The sequence below is a fragment of the Panicum virgatum genome, chromosome 9K (genome assembly GCF_016808335.1).
Source record: "Panicum virgatum strain AP13 chromosome 9K, P.virgatum_v5, whole genome shotgun sequence".
Classification (NCBI taxonomy): domain Eukaryota; kingdom Viridiplantae; phylum Streptophyta; class Magnoliopsida; order Poales; family Poaceae; genus Panicum; species Panicum virgatum.
The window spans coordinates 18,834,116-18,854,346 of NC_053144.1; the positions used below are offsets into that span (position 1 = coordinate 18,834,116).

At 42.5% G+C, this 20,231-nt stretch overlaps 1 long non-coding RNA gene across 1 annotated transcript; it reads left to right on the forward strand.

Moving 5' to 3' along the window:
* Positions 1-14,489: 14,489 nt before the first annotated feature.
* LOC120648560 lies at positions 14,490-15,389 on the forward strand. The gene is made up of 2 exons (XR_005664991.1): positions 14,490-14,687; positions 15,131-15,389. It is a non-coding gene; the product is annotated as an uncharacterized LOC120648560 (long non-coding RNA).
* Positions 15,390-20,231: the final 4,842 nt, after the last annotated feature.

Here is a 20,231-nt window from a genome sequence, read left to right on the forward strand (position 1 = left end):
GGAGGTGGGACTTAACTGGGATACCTTGCAGCCATGCCATCTCTTGCTTGAGGAATAAAAGGATCCCCCAAGAGTCAGTACTCCCTCATTGCTATTCCATTGAAGCATTCCTGAAGGCATATTAGTACAACATATGGCCGTGCAATAACCAGAGCAAGTGGGTGAATGTGAATGGTCCTGAAATTAGACCACCAGTATATGAGAAAAGGGTTGGGAGGACTAGTAAAGCAAGAAGGAAGGCAGCACATGAGGTACATGGCAACAAAGGAAGTGAACTGTCAAAACATGGTGTCCAAATCCATTGCAGCCACTGTCAAGAAACTGGGCACAACATAGCCACCTGTGAAAGGAAGAAAGCAGGATTGCCACCAATACGTAAGAATAAAGTGAGAGAAACTCCATCTGTTGATCCTACATGGCCCCAACCTACTAAATAACAACCCGTTACCCAAGAAGTCCATACCCAGGATGAGACAGCAAGTCAACAGATATTGTCACAGCTTACCAATCCAATGGTGTCTCAACTCCAACAAGAGGTGTGCAATTGCAGCATTTTTTCCTATTTCAATTGATGTACATACTGATTAGTTGTATTTTTTAGGCCACACAATGCAGTAGGACAGACATTGTTCCTGATCCAATCCTTGATAGTGCCTACATCCTCTCCAACATTCCATCAGCAAGGCCTATTCCTCCAACCACTGCCACCAAATCTGGAAGGGTGTCAAGACCATCGGCCAAGAGGAAGGCTACAGAACAATCAACAAAGAAGAAGGGTACTGAACCGGCAACTAAAAAGAAGTATTCTAGAGCAGCAGCAAAGAAGAAGGCTGGATAGTAAGGTCCGAGATGGAGGCTGGCCAATATTTTGTGGATGATAGTTGTCTTTTGTGTAGTTATATACACCTGCAAGCATCTTCTGCAGATGATACTTGTCTTTTGTAAATGGCAATGTTGCCTTTTTGTGTCATATTTAGGGAAAGCTACCACCTGAAACTACAACGTGATGGCATATCAGATAGTTTATCCTGTAAGATGAAACTACTACTACATTATGCAATGCAATGCATTGTATAACTGATGCTTCTCATAGTATTGTCACTGCATTTCAAATGATCACATAGATAGAACTTGCATTCATTCAAACAAAGATATGAACGGACGAAGTCCATGGAGGGCTGCATTGCAAAATAAACCAGGCGTCCAACAGCTCGCATGACCCAGCCTCCACGCTGGACAATCCACGTAGGCAAGAGAAGCCTCCATGTAGGCATTTGGACCTCCACAGCAACGCTTAAATAGATTGTGGATCTAAATGACCGATTTAAAAGTTGATGGACCTAGATGGGACTTCGGGAAAAGTTTATGGACCGACAGTGAAATTTACTCTAATCTAATTATTGCTTACTTTAAATTTGTGTCAAATTTACTTAACTTTGACTAAGTTTATAGAATAATTTAATAACATTTACAAAACCAAAGAAAAATGCGCCGTTAGAACATATTTCATGATGGATGCAAACTAAGCTAATTTGATATTGAAGATGTTGGAGTTTTTTTATAAATTTGATCAGAATTAGACAAGTTTGATCTAGAACAGAACCAAATTGAACACTAATTTGTAACGGAGGGAGCCAGCTCAATGATATATACCATCTTGATTTTTAAAAATGGATAAATGTTTAATAAGTCTGCAACAACTTAGAGCGTGAACTATCTGCTACATATTTTCGTTTATTTGAATTAGAAAGGCCTCGAAATATGCAAGTTCAGTCTATCCACGTACGCAACATACAATGCCCAAAGGATTAGGAGCTAAAGGCATACATCCTCCGTCCACAAATGCAAGCATTTTAGAACTTTTATGTCACACAACAGTCCAAATAATACCGATCAAGTGCACTAATTAACCATTTAACTTAATCCTCCGATACTGTACTTCACCAGTACACCTAGACTGCCTGCTATAACCAGGATCGATTACACGGGAACTCTCGCCAAAAGACGAGCACAGGTGATTACAAGCAACAAAAGTTTTCAAACTTAACTTACAACCAGAGTTAAACAAAAGTCTCCAAATTAATTTACAATAAAGTTTTATAAGCCAGGGTTACATATTGTATACAGAGTTCAAACGCAGTGAAAAATACAATCAGTTTGAAACAAGCTTCAAAATAAAGTACGGTAGATAACGTCGATGACAAAAGAAGAGCTTCACATCTTGCCCACTGATGTGAGGCTCACCTGCCTGCACTTCACGAAGAAGACGGGATCCACTCGACCGTCCAACCTGGAGGAAGAGGCTGACCAATCCAGGACGCACTGATTTCCTCGAAGTCTTCCGGAATACAGCCTGCTCAGAAGGGTTACAACCAAACCCTGAGTACTCTAATACTCAGCAAAGCTTACCCGGCTATTGGTATATACTTAGCCGACTCCTAAATATGCACGGCTTTTGGCTCTGGAGTTCTTTTGCTGAAAAGCCACTAGTACTGGATCCTTACTTTCAATATTTTAGCTCTAATTAGTTTGATAAATAACACTAGATTTGCCTGAACAGCTAATACACACATGGTTGTTCATATTATCTTTTCCAGAACATAACCATACATCCACCTTTCATCTGTCTGTCCTTTCAATCCTTACTACGATACGACGCATTGACCAAGGCTCTCATATCCGCGAGTCACGGCGAATCGATCCGATTTAACCTTGCAAGGTGGACCTAACTCACACGCCCAGTGCGACCCTGTCGAGTCACACCATGTAACTATTCCCATAATTACCCCGAAGTCTGAATCAAGCCCGCAAACACCCGGATGATGAGCCCCGCACGTGCGAACACCCGGTGAACCTGTGGGCCACTTCACCAAATACTCATAAAGACCATAACGAGTGGAGAATGCTGTTATTGGTATATCTGATGGCCGGATTTTGATTTGATGATAACCAGATCGAAGATCTATTTTCGAGAAGAACTTGGCACCGGCTAATTGATCAAAGAGAATATCAATGCGAGGAAGAGGATATTTGTTTTTGATGGTGACCGCATTCAAATGTCGATAGTCCACACACAATCTTAACCCATGATCTTTCTTTTTCACGAACAAGGCTGGACAACCCCATGGTGAAGTACTGGGTCGGATAAAACCCTTATCTAATAATTCTTGCAATTGTATTTTCAATTCAGCCAACTCACTAGGAGTCATTCTATATGGTCGCCGAGATATAGGTGTTGTACCAGGCTGTAGTTCAATCACGAACTCCACATCTCGATCGGGAGGCATACCTGGTAATTCTTCTGGAAACACATCAGGATACTCACTGACCACCGGAATTTCTGCTATACTTTTTCCTTTAAGGTGATAAATTGCATTGATGGGTAGTTCATGCTTAGAAAGATGCATATCCACTTTTATATATGAGTAGAATAGGTTGAAGACAATCTAATATAGGCTTGAGAGACTTGATGAGATGAGTATTTCTATGATCTTTTGCAAGAGAACCTCACTTATGTTTGATATGCATTCTTTTGAAAACTCTTCACGATGAAACAAGGTAAAGGTTTGAAGTTCGCTTAAGTTTGAGAGCATTGCATTTATCTATTATTGTGGCTTGTTCTTTAATTGCTAGTCTATCTCCCATAATGAAAAAGTAGCCGGTCACAACATGAACTTAAATGCTAAATACTTGAGAGAGCAATATGTCTTGTTATGTATGACTAAGTGCAGAGAGGACATTGAGGGGCAACGCTGATTTCTTTATAAGCAAAGCTCCTGGACTTACTCGAGGACGAGCAATATTTAAGCATGGGGGGAATGTTGGCGCTCCTTAAGTACCCCTTTTTATCCCTTGTTTATCTTTGATAATGGCAGGAATTTAATATCAAAATCACTAACCGTCCTAACCCCGGCCTAATTATTGGTCATTTTCACACTTGCACATATATTTTGGAGGAACTTCGTTTTTGCAGGTTTTTGGCATATTTTGGAGCATGAAATGACGAGGCCCGTGATCGAGCGCTGACATGGGGAAAGACGAAGGCCAAAGCCCAAAGGGAGGACCAAAGCCCATGTTGATTCGAAACCCATTCACGCACATCCATCCTCCAAGAGAGCCCAAAGGACCGAGCCCACGAAGATGAGATCAAGATACTTCGGGATTAAGCAAAGCAAATGAAGATTTAAGGAAGGATTCCGTATCCTATCCTTTCCTCGAAGATATCTCCAAGATAACGACGTTCAAAGGGGTGCAATCGTGAAGGACATAAACTCTAGAAGATGCGAGGAGTCTACACGCAAAAGATGAGACCGAGGCGAGCCCGAAAGGGGGTAGGCCGGCTGGCTTAGGCCCATGGGGCCGGCCGGCCTAGCCCGTTTCTGAGGCGGTTCGGCCTCTCCTTCGACCGGTGGCTTCCTCGGCTTATAAATAGCTCGCACCTTATTCAACTCGCAGCATCCATCCACCCAGAACTCGATGAAAACCTAGGGTCAAGACCGGAGGGAGACGACGGCCGCCGCAAGTCTTCGAAGTTGTCTAGGAGATGGCTTAGGCCGCCCCTAGCCGCCATGGCCTCCCTGCGTGGTTGTGCCATGGTGGAGTTCATGAGCTAGTTGGAGTCGTCAATGGTATGTACTCAGTGGTGACGATCCAAACGAATCTATTATGTGAGTAATGATAATCATGTCTTCCGAATCTATTAGCGATCATGTTCTCACTTTCGATTTCGTTCTTTTCTTTGGGTTTGTTTCATCTTAGATCTATTATCGATATAGATCGCTTAGTATGATCTTGTAGTTATGGTGGCTAGAGGTTCATGGCGGAACTACCAAAGGGGGTTCTACTTGCTTCAGGGTACTTTCATCCAAAAGGGTGGCGTCATGACAGGGCGTTGCCACTGAGTAGGTGGAGTATCGAGGGATCGGATTGGAGATTTTGAGTTTAAAGATGCTTTTGATTGAGATGCATGATTTATTTTCTCGTTAGCTTGAACTACAACTAGATGACGATAGGCCTAGTCATGTCTTTGGTTTTGCTATGATTAAGCCTATGTTCATGGATGAGATCAACCTTTACACATCACTCATATCAGTGAAAGGTTTACCCTTTATATGCAATCAATGCTTCATGTTAGGATAGATCTGTTAGATTAGATGGAAAACCTTAGTTAGTTCTTTGTCGATCCACGGATTGATAAACCTTGGGGGAATGCTCTAAGGGAAAAGCTACACGAACCGTGCGCTTGCGGTATACAAATCGGGGCGCTAAGGAGCGTCAACAAGCTTTTCTGGCGCCATTGCCGGGGATCGGCAACTCGAACCCAAGGGCGATCTATCTAGTTTTTTGGACTAATCCTAATTTTTATTATTGCATATACCCTTATTTTCTTGTTTGTGTCCTTGAAAGCAGGTGGAAAAAGTTAGACACCAAACTTGGACTTCGAGAAGTCCATAATCCACTTCGACAAATTTCAACAATCGGCAACAAGATGATCGAGGAGCCTCGACATGGAACATCGACAACGTCCACATCGACATGATGGCAACAACATCAAGATTCGCTCTTTAGTGGTAGGTGCTAACTTTTGTTAGTGGCCCAGAATCCGCTATCGAGTCCCCACTCCCCAAAGCAAAAAATGATAAATAAGGTACGCCGCCATATCAATTGATTTTAAAGACTGATGTTTTTGGGAAGAATTGTTTGTTCAAGCAATAGGTATGAAGCATGCCCACAAAGAAAATCGTGCGATCATCATCATCTATGAAGTATTACTGTTGTGATGAGTTTTTCGTCCAAGATCAGAAAAGTACCATGAGCAAATAATAGATTATTTTGAAGCTCCATCAAGTCTTCTTTCCAACAGATCAAGAACCATCAACTTTGGAGATCGGTGTGAAGAGTTATGGTAAAATCTTTCAACGCTGCGCGTTCTGAAATCCCTCTGGTCAGATTGCAGCGCCGTAATAAAACGAGCATAACTTCTTTATCCGGAGTCTAATTGGGATTAATAACCACTTGTTGGAAAGATAATTTGATGCACCTTGCAATGGAGGAGAAGTTTGGTACATGTTCTGCACTGGATGAAGGGGAATTCAATGAGGACAGATGCAGTAGCAACCGACGAAGAAGGTGATGATGATATCAAAAGATGATTGGAAGGCTGTGTACACAAAAGATGATGATTTGAAGTTGACCAAAGCTAGAGGCAATAAGATTAGAAGAATCACGACACCACCTATCTTCTCCAGTGGGATGCTCGATATACTTCTAATCGAGTGATGCTATCAAGGAAGGAAACCGTTCGGATCATCAACACGAAGCACATGAGCATCTTCGATCCCGACACCTTAGGCAAAGCAAGAACCATGGAAACAGACCATTGGAGCCATGATACCCGCTGGTGAATCAATGGTGAAGACCTTGAAGCCAAGGACGCACGACACTATGCTCCAAAGACCACATGATCGAGATCATTGACATCTTCGGGCGAATTCACAAGAAGATATTGTTCTCATCAGTGTCCAGCCCAACCTCAGAAGCAAAGAGCAGCATATTTTTGGATATTCAAAAGCTCCACGAAGTTCCCGTTCCAACGAATCAAGAACCAAGTCAATCAGAGATTCCTACAAGTGGGTATGGCCAAAATATTGAAGGTTGTGCACTCTGAAAATTTATGGACAGCACGCAGCACCAAAAGTGAAATGGGCATAACTCTCTCGTTTGGATTCGGTTTAAGATGAATGACCACTAGTTGGAAAGGTAATTTCATAAACATTTCAATAGATCTATATTTTGGTATATGTTCTGTTGAGTATACAGGAGAGATTCCACAAAGAAGAGGCAGGAGCAACGCGATGAGAACAAGATAGAGAAGATGACGATGACAACAATGAAGGGGAGCTTGGGCGATGCTTTCATCAAGCGTACGTGATAAAATTCAGAGGCTTGGAGCAGAGGAAGAACCCCAATGACATTGGCAAATGAAGACACAAACGGTCGACTTTCGACAAATGAAGATGTTGCAAGCAAACCACGATGGATTACAAGAGGCGACATCAAGCTGCATGGACACTTCGGATTCCCGCACGAAGGACCATGGCTTCACATCAATGAGAAGGTATGTGAGAAAGTCAAGCTCTATGACTTTAAATGAAGCGCTTTGCGGGAGGCAACCCGTTCATTATTTATATATATTAATATGACCGTCTACATTGCACTCTTTAATCGGAATATCAAGTAACATTGTACCGTTGCTCTAACAAAAACCACAACTTCATGTTGTTCATTCTAAATGTTATTGAGGGAGCATTTTGTTATTTGATCTTGGGAAACTTGTAGACCTTTTTGTGTGCCTATTAACGTTTTTGAGTCTTTTTCTTTGTGTCTTTTTAGAGAGATTTATGAAGCATTGCACCACCCTTTGATTCTAAACTTGTGGCTAGTTAACTTAGACTAACTTTTTGTTTTGTTTTAGACCACCTCATCATATCATATCATTTTGTTCACCTACCCCGTGTTGCATTGCATACCATGTTGTTCGTCTCACCCTTGCATTGCATTACATGTTGCATTTAAAAAAAACCTTTTCTAAAAACATTGACTAGCCTCGCTTTTGAGATCCTAAAACCCTTAGGAAAACTACTCATAGAGCAATCCTAAAACAATAGGTTATGTTTTTCATTCAAAAAAATCTAACTTTTATTTCTCTCTAGTTTTTTTTTAAAAAACCACCTTAGATAGAATTTCTATACCCAACACTCTCTCTTCAAAATTTTTTGTTTTAAGCCAAAAAAATATAGGAAACCCATAAACCTATTTCTAAAACCTTGTTAGCTCGGTTGCTTGGTCCTTTTCGATAAATAACCTTTTCATTGACAAAAGCCTCACTTCTTATGAATTGTCGCGAAGGCTTTTTGTCACTCTTAGCAATTGTTTTTGAATAAGCTAGTTGCGGAACAACATCGAAAGGTCCTTTCAACCTTGCTAACACTTGTTTTTGCTAACTTTGCATTTGCACTTTGCATCCATTCCATTGTTCATGCACTCATTTTGCTAGTTTGGTCTCAACTTTATTGATGAAAACTTTCATATCCATGTTAATGCTTCACGTGAGCATTTTCCTTTTTGCAATCTTGTGTAAACATGGTGTTTAGACATGATTGAAGACCATAATCATTTAGTTACCAAGCTATGAGGTTGCATTTGGTTGGTTTATAAGCTTTGCAATGCGCTTTATTTTTTTCTTGTGCTATTAAGGCCTATTGATCTTAGGATAGACATGGTGTTTTGACCTTGGTTAAATAAGTCTTTTTGGCTATGGAGAAGTTCGGCAACCTAGTTGTAAACATGGTGTTTAGAACTAGGTGTAAACATTGTCTTTTTGTCGGCCTTATGAGATAAGGTAGCATCTTCTTGAGTAATAGCCTTATTAACTAGTTCTGTAAAGTTAGCACAAGTAGTTAGAGCCAGTTTGGTGCTCAGTCCCCTCCTGAAGCAATCCTGCCTCTTTTCATCACTATCCAACTTTCCCTCCGCCCGGTCTCCAATTCCCTTGTCATTGCATTATTTCTCATAACACTGCCTGAAGTAACAACCCTATATCTCGCGGGTGACAGGAAATCACCCATCTTCTACCGAGTTTACTTAAGCATAGCGGTGCTAGCGATAACTGCACTAGTAAAGACACTGGGTATTCAAGATTATGCATTTATGGTTCCAATCAATTCCTTGAACGTAAATGCACAATACTTTAAATATAACATGGAGTAATTAAAATATGGGATATGCTCCGGGGCTTGCCTTGCAGGTCGGCAGGGTTAGTGGCTTCTTCGGGAGCTTGATCAACGACTTCTCCTGGTTGCGGTTCTTCTGCGAGAGGCTCCTGGACCGGCTCGGCAATCAGCTCGTATGCGACTTCGGTTTCCACGTCTATACGATTAAAATATGCCATGCATGAGACTCATGAAATGATGCAAGGCAATGCAGTAAACATACAAGAATGCATGGATAAAACGGATAACAACAGCCCTAACTATGGTTCAAAAGGGATGGTTCAGTGCTGAGATGAATCCCTGGTCCAAATGTCTTTTAGCCTGAAGTGTTTCCTATCAAGCAAAAGTTACTAAACTCGCTTCGAACTATTAATTACAACCCTAGAACAACATGGATCAAATTAACCAGGGGCTTGTTTTGTTACAAGAACACATGCATGAAAGAATTAATTACAACAATTATAAAAGAAAAGAGCCTAGCTAGGAACAAATTAAAAGCAAGCACCTAACTTGTAGATATGATCAAGCCACAAGAATTTATCAGCATAACATGATTTTGATAAAGCATGCCACATAAATTTTCCAACATTTATTGATGACCGAAAATATTTATTTAACTCTAGCAAGGTAAACTAAACATAAATAGATTTACACAAAAGTGTACAACACAAGCACACGAAATTTTTACAGTGGATTACACATGCAAGGAGTAAGCCACTGCGCAAATTTTATAATTTTTAGAGCAATAGATCAACTGGTATTAAATAAACTAGATTAAGCATGAACCAAATTTTTAGCAGGGGCAAAAGTGAAATTTCACAATCATAAGTATTTTTCCTCTGAAGATCTTGACCTAAGAAACCCAACAAAATTTGGTTTGTATTTTTAGCATTTTTCTAGGAATTTACAAAGTTTTCAGCCAAAACCAACAAAAAGAAAAATAAAAACCACTCTTAATCTCCCCCTTTGACCAACGGGTCCCACCCCATCAGGGAGAGAGAGGGGGCGCTCCCCTGCTCTGCCCCGGCCACGCACGCCGGCGGCGCGCCGGGCGCGAGCGCGGTGGCCGCGGGGACCGGCCGACCAGCAGGGCCGCGCGGCGGGCTCGCGCGCAGGGAAGCACACGCGCTCGCGGCCCGCGCAGGGGCAGCTCGAGGGCGGAGCCCGTGGTGGCGGCTGGGCGGCGGCGGCGGCACGCGGCGGCAGGACTGTTGCGGCCGCGGTGGAGCAGGGAGGTCGCGGAGCTGGGCGGTGCGAGGCTCAGGGATGCCAAGCGGCCCCGGGGCGCGCGGGCACGCGCAGGAAGGCCCCGCGCCGTGCGGCGGTCACGGCGGCGCGGCAGCGTTCCGACGCCGGCGGCCGCAGAATCAAGGGGAAAGGGGCTAGGGAGCAGGAGCGGGTCGCAAGGAAGCTCACCGGGGGTTCGATTTGAGCGGAGGAAGGCGGGAAGGTGGAGCTCGACGGGAGAGGGCGAAGCTCGGGCGGCAACAATGGCGGACGCGGCGGTCGGGAGGCCGATTCGGCCGGGGAGCGGCTCAATCAAGCTCGGGGAGTGGTGGTGAAGATGGAGGGCAAGGTGGATCGGGGTCTGGGAGGGTCGTGGCGCGAGGTACGGCGGCGGGGCGGCGAGGTGTGGCCGGAGCAGCGGACGGCGGCGCGGCTCGGGCTGCTCTGCTCCGTGCTGCGCGAGGGAGAGATGAACGGGGAAGCGAAAGCGAAATTGGTGAGCTGAACGGCAGCGGAGAGCGCTTAAGCGGCGGTGGTGGTCGTCGGTGCAGCGGCGCGTGGCGGCGCCGGCACAGTCGCCGCCGCTCAAGCGACAGTGAGACACAGTGACCATTTCACATGTATTTGAGCTGCTTTTGACCGTCCGAAACTTGAAATTTCATATGGGCACTTGAAATTTGGCCAAAATAGAAGTTGTAGAGGACAAGATGATCTACAACTTTGTTTTTGGGCGAAAGTGGATTCGAGGCTCGAATCAAGGAGAAAAACGAGGTCGAACACAGCTAAACGATGTTTACCACGCGAACTCTATTAACGCTAATGATGAGCTTAAGTCCATAATTAGCGGTTAAGCACATGATTAGCATCGCGATTAGCACAGGGGTGTTACATTTTAGGATCGGTTAATGAGATGATCGCAAAAAAAAAAGATCAGTTAATGAGAAAGAGAAATGGCTATGGGTGCTCTTAATCAATCACAAATATTTCAGATATGCATTAACATTTGATTAAATTGATGATGAGGGTGGATTATGCTAGAAATGCTGGCATTATACATGGATAAATTTGGAATGTCTAAAGTGCTTATATTTGGAGTACATAATTTGTTATATATATAAGTTAAATAAAAAAATTCTCAAAGTGGTAGGTTTCCTTTTTGGGATGCATTATCTATCAAGATACATTGGGCTTTTAGATACTGATAATAGTAGAAGTGATAATGGCAACCCAATCATCAGCCATATTCATTGCTAGCAGTGCTCTTTCTCTAGTTGATTTATCTTTGAATTGTATACGGTCCTTGATTATATATGAATTTGATCACTAGAACTCATAACATTATGTTAGGATACCATAATAAAATAGTGTTTATGGAATAATTTTTCTAATGACAAATATACAATTTTCACTAAAAATCAATGTAGTTTCGGTTATAATATTTGAAAGATAGAAGTGGTCAAACTTTAGAAATAATATATAGGACGACAAGTGAAACAAAACAAATGCAGACTCCTACTTCATAAACAAAATCCATGTATTTGTTTTTCAGCTAGAATGGTGGGGGCGTGGGTTCCCGATCTTCCGTCAAGTGGGGATAAACAACGATTTGACGGAGAGCGACACACCAATCCGGTTTGAGACCACACAGATCTGAACCCTGCAATCTTAGCACCACAACTCATCTAGTTATCAACCGTGTCACAACCTGGTTGACCTCGCCACGAAGGCTAATCCTTACTTGCGAATCAAAGAACATAAGCAAGAACGAGAAAGAACGCAACCAAATTGCAGATGTATGATTAAACTCACGAGTTGGGGTCTCACAAATTGATAAACGGCGAAACTATTCTTAACATCAAAAGTGAATTTAATCTCATCTTGCCGATTTTTAGAAATCGGCTTTAAAGAAGTACAAGTGATGTGCTTATCACTAGATGACCATACAAATTTAGCAGCATATACTTTGTTACCCTCATCGTCTGAAGATTCTCCTTGTAGCATATGTATACTAAGACGATCGGCTTTAAACTTAGACTCTTTGCTTCGGCTTTCTTGAGCCAAAGCCCTCTGCAACACTTGATTAACAGTTAGAAACTCATATCCTTCTAATTTTTCTTTAATATGAGATCTCAAATCATTAAGAGCTAATTCGGCAAGATCCTTTTCAGAAATAACCAAGCTATAACATCGATTTTTTATATCTCTAAATCTTATAATAAATTTAGCAACAGACTCATCATGCTTTTGCTTAACTGATGTTAAATGACATAGCCTCAACTCATTTTCACCATTATAAAAATGATCATGAAATTTACGTTCTAATTCAGACCAAGTTTGCACAGAATTAGGAGCTAATGCCGAAAACCATGAAAAAGCAGTGCCAGATAAAGACAGAGGGAACATTCTAATTTTCAAATGATCAAGTCTCCCATAAATTCCCATTTGTGCATTAAACTGACTAACATGCTCCCATGTAGTCCTACTATCCTCCCCAGTGAATTTAATAAATTCAGGCACCTTGAAATTCTGAGGATATGGTATGGAATCAAAACTCTCAGGATATGGTTTTTGACAAACAAGAGTTTTATCCTTCAGTTCTATGCCAAAAGACTCTTTAAATATAACAGCCAAATCTTTCTTATATTTCTCAAGTATTTGATTAAAATAAGAATTATTTGGCCTCTGAACATTGGCGCTAGAACTATTCGGCATTTGCGGTGCATGATTCGGCTGTGTATATGGTGTTTGCTGCGAATAACCATGGTTTGACATTGCACCATATGAATAGCCCGAACTTTGGGGAGGCATAGTATTATGATAAAAAGTGCCATCAATATTAGGTCTAGGAGTACCACTATCATCAATCAAAGGTTGCTTGCCTAATGATTTATCAATCATATTTTGAACAGTAGCAAGAATCTTTTCTTGACCATTAACCACCAATTGAGTAATTTGCTCTAAAGTAGGCGGTGTTGTAGCACTTACAGTAGCACTTGATTTAGCATGCTCATCTTCATCCGAAAAAATGACCACCTCCTTGTCCTTAGAGATATCACCCTTCCGATTCTTGGAAAAGTGAGACAAGAACCACCGACACTTTTCTTCAAGTTCTTTTTCTTTGCGCTGTATGTTCTCCTCTTCGGACTCCTTGATGAAGGCTTTATAAACTTGACGATCCTGGGGCGGCAACTCATCAACAGACGGACTGCTGATATTATTGACATTGATCTCACCGGGATCCGACAGCTTCACCATGGTAGTATATGGAGTAGATTAGATCGGTTTTACAACCAAGATCTTTCTTCCCCAGTGGAGTCGCCAAAAATATGTTAGCGCCTATCTAGGGCCAACACACGAGTGCGCTTGATCGCGCGGTGAGCGACGGCACAATTGCAGCGCCGATGCTTAGACCGGTCAGACCGGTCGGGGTAACCGGTCAAACCGGTTCGCCGGTGCAAAACGGCGGCGAGACCAACGAACGTCGCCTGGGAAGGACCCGTCGGGGCAGGCGCACGTAGGGTTGTTCTAGGATCGGCAGGCCACCTAGAACGCCTTCATACGTCGCGGAGACGAAGGAAGAACAGCAGACGAAGGTTGGAAGGAGCTAGGATTTAGAGACAAAAGTAAAGGCAATAAACATAAAGAAAAGTAATGTATTGATGTGTTTTGATCGATTGGATGTCTCAATCGGCCGTGACCCTTTATATTTATAGGGTGGGTGGACTTGTCCCGCAAGAAATCCTATTACAAGATCTAAATCTATGAAAATCTCTAGTTGTACTCGGACTCTGCTTGGACCGGTCAGACCGGTCGGCTGCTGCCGGATTGGCTATATCGTCACAGACCGGTCAGACCGCCTGGGGAGACCGGTCAGACCGGTTGGTCTAGTCTGCTGCCAATTTTGGTCGTCAACACCACCATGTTAAAGCATATCCTGTGAAAGCATTAGTGATGGCTCTAATTCGTTCATGTTCAGAAATATTATTGATTGAAAGCAATTCCTTCTCTACCTCAAGCTCCCACTTAGCATATTCAGAATAATTGCAATCACCATCAAAAGAAGGAATAGAAATATGAATTGTACCTCGTTTTACATGGTTTGGTGCTGCAATGTTTGAAGGGCCTTGAGTCGTCATCTTTCTTCCATCTCTATAAATTATGTAACCTGCCGTTGTTAGTGGAAAAAAACACACAAATGTATATTTTCCTATAAGGAAAAATCCATTCTACTCCTTCGTGTAGCTACTCCCACCTCTAGATACAGGTGCACAGCTGCGCGTACCTCTCAATCTGCTCGTACAGCCGTATATGGCTCCCGTCCCGCAATGGATACATACGCTACGGTACAAAACTATATAACCATAAGATCCGCTTCTTCCGTTTTTGTTCTGTGACAACGACGAGGAAACTCGACGGCGGCCGTCCACCTTCCTGATGGACGTGAGACAAGGTATGGATTTGAGAAGGAAAAATCAATGCAGTCTTTTAAACTACTGATGATTCCTTCTGCTCGGTTTCTCGTAGATCCTGGGCGAGATGCTAATTTTGGTGCTCTCGGTGGATGGACAGGTCGAGGCGAAACATCGTCAGCGCAGATCGATCTTGTCTTCCGAGCGCGAGGCAGGACGGTGGCTACCCTGCGAGATTTTGATGCGGCGTTTATTATTAGCATCCATCGGCCAAATCCAGGTATAATTGAGAGAAAAAACTCACTTCATACCTTTCGCATAGATTTTTTTCTGACATTCCTCGCTCCCGCTTCCATCTATCTAATCAGCTGCCAATGCGGCAGCACGTATCATCTAGGTGATGTAGCGAATGCGAATTATAGTATCACTTGATCCCTTTTCCCAGATTATAGTATAATTTGATACCTAATTTTTCTGATTATAGTATCACTTGATACCTAATTTTTCTGATTATAGTATCACTTGATACCTAATTTTTCTGATTATAGTATCACTTGATACCTTTTTTCTGATTGTAGTATCAGTTGATACATTTTTAGATTTTTATTAATCCTCGTCCAGATTCAGATATGAATGGGCTCATCATACCTTGTCCTCGAGCTGTGCCAGGATGAGAATCATTTACTATGCGATGAAGTCCTTTTTTCTTGGCGTGTGATGCAGTGCTGTTGGCAGATTCGAGGTGTGGAGGATCATGGTGGAGAGCTATGCATGAGCAGATACTCGTGAGAAGGCTTTGCAAGTCGCAGTAGTCGAAGAAGCAGGCATCAGAGATTTCGACAACAGAACATCTATCGGCGGATCGGATCGGAGTAGTCGCCGGATCTAATTTATATTAGTATAGATTTTGTAAACTCCATAAAGGATTACGAGTTTGAGTATATACATACTGCAACCAAATGAAAGTGATAATTAACGTACATATACCTTCCCTGTTAATTCGTGTATATACTCCTTTGCCAGAAAGGTACGTACATATACTTATTTGTCAAAAAAGTATATAGACATACTAAAATATACTTCTATAGTACATACACTAAAGTCCAAAATACAAGCACTACATATATACTGTCGAAGTGCGTTTATATGCCCATATGCTCATTTTTTTCTTGAAGTATGGATCGATATTTATTTCGTAATAAACAAGTATACACATATATACCATATACTCCTTTGTTTTTGTACGGGACTACGGGCACATACTTTCAAAAGTACTTATTATACTCCTGATCTGGGTGCCGACATGCTAGCTAGCTTGTTAATTGGCTGCATGCAGTCAAACACGTGTACGCAGGTAGCGCCGATAATACAGCGACACCGTGACACGTTAATTATTTTAAATTGGTATTTAGTTTGTTAAAACAATCCGTTAGACTTCCACTATTGGATACCTGAGAAATGGTAAACCCGTTAAGTCTTTGAGTACGTTGAGAATGAGGTGGGAGTAACTACAAGCAGAAGTAGAAAAAACTCATCCTTCCTATAATCTACTAGGATGTGGTTATGCAAAAGGCACACACTCTCAAGTGTCATACCAAGCTCTTACGAGGTTCTTACCAACACAAAGCAAGAGATGGTACAACCGGTGGATGGTTCGTGATACTTACCAAAAAGGAGTGGAACCGAGATTGCAAGAGTCCTTTGCTGTACTGATCTGAAGTGTATATATGGAGCTTGGAAGGTATAAAAAGGAACAAAAATATTTATATGTGGCACACAAGTCAGTCACAGATAGCAATATTGAATAAATGTCCAAAGCACTTGTCCTATTTGCTGGCCTATACATGTTCCTAGCACCAATTTGAGATAAACAAGAGAGGAAAACAAGCATAAAAGGTAGCAACGAACAAGGACAAGGCAAAAGGCACCACAAACAAATAGAGCTATTGGTTGTTACTTACGTGCTCCTCTTTTCTTGTCTTTTCATTCACTATTTTTATTTTTTTTCTCAATCTTTTTTTTCTCTTATACTTTTGATATATATTTTTTCAGCTAGGAGCACACAAGAACAAATCACAAAAAAAATGAGTTCAATTGGATAAAAGATGTGGTCTATACAAAATTAGAATTGTGCTCTCAAATGCATGCCAAATTTGTCGGCCCCGAAACTCAATTTTTTTGATCGAATTTCGCAATTCTAATTTTTGCGAACCTAGCATGCTACGATGAAACGGATCTAAAATTTTCTGTAGTTGTCCGTAGATATAAAATTTGCAGCTTTTTGAGTTCGGACGCAAAAGTTATGACTGTTACGGAAGGTATTCGAATCAGAATGTTATATGGATAAAAGATGTGGATCTAGTAGATGGTGATAGCATGATTGATGGAAAACAAAGAGGGATCACACAAATTAGACTAAAACACGATCTAAACCAGCAATAAGACTTGACCTAGGACAAAAATTCAACACTACGAACTCTGAAACTGAAATATGCAAAGGCTACGGCGCGGATGGTTGTAGGACAAAAAATAAATATGGCGGTGGACTATGGGACGAAAGACAGAAAACACTCGAAGTAAAGGATAGATGTAAACCTGACGGTAAATCTGTCTCTGAATACCACTTGATGGGGACGTGGGTTCCCGATCTTCCGTCAAGTGGGGATAAACAACGATTTGACGGAGAGCGACACACCGATACTGCTTCAGACCACACAGATCCGAACCCTGCAATCTTAGCACCACAACTCCTCTGATTATCAACCGTGTCACAACCCGGTTGACCTCGCCACGAAGGCTAATCCTTGCCTGCGAATCGAAGAACACAAGCAATAACGAGAAAGAACGCAACCAAATTACAGATGTATGATTAAACTCACGAGTTGGGGTCTCACAAATCGATGAACGGCGAAGCTGTTCTTGACAGATTAATCTAAGCAAAATCCAAACCCTAACAAGAGTGTGGCGGCTGCTAATAAACTCCCTAGGGTCGTGCAAGACCCCCTGGACGCACCCCTAATGGGCTCCAACACAATACAAGGCCCAAACACCGAAAGACGGCGTCGCAGCGCCGGGACAGAAACTGGACGTCAACTTCCTCGGACGATTCCTCGGATGAATTTAGGCCTGAAACCGGTGCCATTAGAAGCGTCTTGAAATTATCTTTCCGAATCAGACTCGAAGTTGAATCGGTTTTGGGCCTCCACCTTGGCTGGGGCACCCTTGCTGGTCTCCTAAGGTGGTGGCCAAGGAGGAGGACGTCTTGGGCCATCCCGAAGGTGTTGTCCAGGTCCTTGAGACATGCTCTGACTTGGGCCGGGGTCCTAAGGGTGAAGAAGTATTATTGGGCTGCCGAACCGAATGTTGAACTTTGATGAGCTTGCACTTTGAAACACAACTGTCCTTCAATCAAATAGAGACATGTATATATGGAACCAAATGAGTTTCACCAAAAATTACTATGCAAATATCAAAATGAGCTCAGCAAATAATCAATGGTCATATCCGAAGATGTTATATCTCGTCATAGAAACGAGCAGGTTTTACGATATTTAATTCTGTGTGTACGGAGGAAGGAAGGAATGGAGCGGAGTGTATCATAAATGCCCTTCTCATAATTTGTTTTTTTATTCCTTTCGCATGAACCGGCATCGCTGAGATGAACTAGTCAATTGCTCTAGTAAATACCTTGCTAAGACCACACATAAACCTAGTCTATCATATCTCAATAATTGCAAAAAGGAAAAAAGGGGGGGGGGGAATCACTAAACCCAAAAGGCAGCTGCTTCACTGTTTTCCTAGCGCTGCATATACTGTCCTCGATGCTCACCGTCTTCACGGATCAGAAAGGACGCGGCCGTATGTCTTTCCAATCGAGTGTTAGCTCACCTAACGGCCTCACTTGAGCATCACCACTGGCCAAGTTCTAGAAGCCCTAAAAAATCCCCAGCCTGGCCCACAAAAAGAAAAGGGGGTTGCTGGAGAACGCGTCACAATCCAGAGTCACTGGTTGATCCAATCCAATACTCCTACGCGCGGCGCCGGTGGTTGGTTGCGAAAGCCGAGCCGAATACCAAGCCGGGCTAAGCCACGAAAGGAGACCCAGCAGCTTGACCCAGCCACGAATGGGGGCCGTACGCGTGTGCACGGGCCATGCGACCGGCCACGTGACGGGTACAACCGGCAGCAAGTAACGTAATTATTCCCCGCGAATTCCGGGGACAATACCCCTTTTCAAAAAAAAAACCGCGGATAATAAACATCATCGTCATCTGTCCTGTGGCCTGTGAAAGAGGTGTGGGGCCGTCGCCGTTGGGTGAGGGCGGCCCCACCTGCCATAGAGAGGGCAGGAGGTACACGCGGATTGGGTTAGGTTAGGTAGAATAGCAGCTCAACCTCGAAATTCCCAGCGGCCACAGCGAAAGAGACAAATGGGGCCCAGCTGCAGACAGCACGTGCTGTACTACATCGGATGCGAAACAACGGGCGAATCGTTCTTCAATCAGTCCCAAGTCCACGCTGCATCTCCGTCGTTCATGTGCCTTGTCGCCATCCCTGATCAAAGGCGCATAGCCATCCGATAGGAATCTTGCCGCTCCAGTACTCGTAAATCTCATTTCTCAAGTCAAATAAATTTGATCAAATTTATAGAAAGAATTGTTAAAATTTATGTATCCAAATAAATTTAATATAAAAGTATAATATAATATATAATTAATCTAATAACATATTTTTTGTAATATTAATATTATTTGACTCCTCGAGCGCGAGATCTACAATTTTTTTTTGAATGGAGGGAGTACTACCTTACCATTACCAATTACAAACACTACCACAGTTTTTTTTCCTGAAAGCGATACCTTGCCACAGAATGAGAGGGGCGAACACTACATGCTCATGAAAATAAATTGATTTCGTAGCAAAAAAAAATCATCGTAGTATTTTGAGCATATTTTGGAAAAACTCTCATACCTTGCATGCCTATTTTCGATGTATGTAGTGGAAAATTTTTAAGAAGTTGACCGCACACGTAGTCACGTACCACGACATCATCTATTCTTGATAAGTGATACTAAAACCATTCTGCATTTGAGGGCCCAGCCATGGTTGCTACAGATCTCATAATTTGGGCAACTTGATTACGAGATCAACAGTTCAAATCAAGGGCCATACCAGGAGCAAGATGGTTAAACCCATTGCTCGTAAGTCCTAAATTCCTAATCTCTTACCGCTCAGTGTCTATGCATAAACATGTCAGTGTTACATATTTCGCAAGTATCAAACCCTTATCTTTTAAGGCTCCGTTTGGATCCAAGTGCTAATAAGTGAAATTACTAAACTTTAGCACTATCTTCTCCAAACCAGAGTGCTAACAGTATGGGCTAAATTTTAGGCAAGACTCAAAAAATTTAGCTTGCGCATAAATGCTAATATATGCTAAAATTTAGCACTCAACTTTAAATCCTCCAAACATGCCCTAAATTTAGTAGTACTCAAGCACGACACCATCAGCATGTGTTGTGGTGAATCTGGTCCAAAACTCGGGAAGTGTTGAAATAACGCCGACAACAGCGGCCACCCGCAAGCCGCTACTGACCACGTTACTCGTAGAGAATGCACATGGCTTGCCGCACGACCGCAGCGAAACATGTTATCCAGATTACCTTGGGATTCTTTGAGATTATCCACGAGCTCAGAAGAGAAACTAAAGACACGGTTCTGAAGTCCGTGATCGGATAGAGAAGTTGCTTCGAACGATCGTCCAAGCAAAGCATCCTTCGGAGTTGACAATGAACACAGATGCGTTATACTTGAGTTCTTCCAA